At 37.9% G+C, this 2,255-nt stretch overlaps 1 pseudogene; it reads left to right on the top strand.

Annotated features, from left to right (window-relative positions):
• Positions 1-220: 220 nt before the first annotated feature.
• On the top strand, positions 221-734 carry LOC147903201 (uncharacterized; annotated as a pseudogene).
• The last annotated feature ends 1,521 nt before the right edge of the window (positions 735-2,255 follow it).

The following is a 2,255-nucleotide window of genomic DNA, read 5'->3' as shown; positions in this document are numbered from 1 at the left end:
AATCATTTTTTGGAAGACATTCTTAGAAAGTATTTCAATGAGAACAAAACCAATTAGATTGAATTCTTATCTTTGGCTGAGTTTTGCTTACAATTCTTCATGGCATAGCTCAATCAAAATGACTCCCTTTGAAGCTGTATATGGACAAAATTGTCATTCACCAGTAAATTTTCCTAACTCCGAGAATAAATTTGAGATTTTAAAACAAATGCTTGAGAGGATGGATAAGGAGGTCAAACACATTAGACATTGTATTAAAAGAGCATAGGATAGACAGAAACATTACTATGACAAGCACCATAGTTTTCGAGAATTCAAGTTGGGTGACATGGTATTTTTGAAAATCATTCCTAAGAAAAGTAATTTAATTATTGGAAGAGATAGAAGGCTCTCACCTCGTTTTGCAGGACCTTTCAAAATCTTAAAGCGAGTGGGAACATTGGCTTACCAACTTGAATTACCAAAAAAACATCAAAGTACATCCTATTTTTCACGTGAGCTTATTGAAAACCTACGTTGCTAATCCTTCTCATGTTTTGCAGGACACATCTAGAATTCAAGAAGATGGAACGTTGAAGGTTGAACCTCAACTTGTTTTGGATAGACAAACGAAGCAACTTAGAAATAGAACAATAGTAGAAGTTTTAGTAAAATGGGATGTATATCCTATAGAGAATGCTACTTGGGTAGATTTAGATTCACTTCTTACCAAGTTTCCTTCTTTTAAACTCTAAGGATGGAGTTTTTCAAAGAGGGGCGATTGTGACATTTCATATTTTTAGATAATTTATATATATATATATATGCATGGAAGTTGTGTTAAGGCTTTGTAGGTTTAAAGAAGCGTCCAATTTTGCAGGTTCTAAAGGAGGATCCAGATGAGCCTTGAAAAGGAGTGGTTTGTTTGAAAAGAGATAAAGTATATTACTATGATTAGAATGATCCAAGGAAAGGGTAGGATAGGCATGCAAGGCATGGAAAGGAGATTAACATGGAAAAAGTAGCTATAAGTGGGGAAAATCAGGTTGCACCTTCCCAGAATAGTCACTATTTTTATCATAACTTTTGATCCAAAACTTGGATTGAGGTGCTTATTTTTTTGTTGAAAAGTGAAATTGAGATCTACAATTTTACAGAAGAGGTCAAGATCAACAAATTCGACGATCTATTAAGTTGAAAACTCAGAATATGCAGAGGAAGAAAGAAGGCATATCCAAGAAGCTTTGAGATTGAGAGTGACTGCGAGTGAGAGTGAGATTCATCTTCCATCTATTGTTATATCATATTGAATGAGAGTGGGATTCATTGCAACACCTTGATGTGAGTGAGAGTGAGAAATTTGATGTGAGTGAGAGTGAGACTGAGAATAGCTCGGGGGTGGTCAGACGGTTCGAGCTTCGTACATGGAGTATTGTGTCTCCAGAATTAGTTGTAAACAATTTTGACTCAATACAAAGTCTCTTCTCCTGTATTTCAGTTTTTCTACTTCTCTATATAAATTGAAAATTGATTTCAAATTACGAAGCATCACAGGGGTTTTGAATGCCCTTTTAAAAACATGAATTTTAAGGCATTCATTGTAGGACACATATAATGAAATAACGACAACTTTGCAAGGCCATCCACGATCTTCGTACTGTCAATTCGGTTGAGCTTTCTGGTCTACGCTGAAGGTTGCAATATCCAAGATCTTCCTTCAGTGGGGTCCACAGCGGAGGATTTCTAAATTCTGTCATACGGGCTGACACGACCATTTTGCTCCTACGCTCTTGCGAGAAGGCTTGCTCATAATGGATGCTCAAACGACTATTTTGCTCCTACGCTCTTCCATCATTTGTTTTCTACGTTGAATGTGTGACAAACTTGCTCATAATGGATGCTCAAACTCCATCGCTAGAGTTAGCAGCCTTTGTAAGATTCCAGCTCGAGTGCCCTACGGCTTCCATGGATGGTTTGTACACACAGCTAGCAAAGCAAACTTTTGGTCTACTCTGAATTCTTCGAAGCAAGACAGCGTCACCGAAAACTCAACGGCACGCTGATGCCAATATCTATGGGAGGTAGCTTCCCTCACACTATTGGCTGCTACTATTGGTAGCTTTTGTTCTATGGTCGGCGGGCTGCTTCCTCTTCTCTAAGCCTCTTGAACGAATTGAGGAGGTGCAGAAGATTTTTTATCGAGGCTGACCATGTGATCCTGACTAACCAGTGTATGGTGCTTCATGGTTTCCATTCTTTATTTTACACTATCTGTC

The sequence above is a fragment of the Dipteris shenzhenensis genome, chromosome 3, assembly GCF_047967505.1.
Source record: "Dipteris shenzhenensis isolate YYH24624 ecotype China chromosome 3, Dip_SZ_1.0, whole genome shotgun sequence".
In the NCBI taxonomy this organism is placed as follows: domain Eukaryota; kingdom Viridiplantae; phylum Streptophyta; class Polypodiopsida; order Gleicheniales; family Dipteridaceae; genus Dipteris; species Dipteris shenzhenensis.
This window is presented reverse-complemented; position numbering and strand designations above follow the sequence as displayed.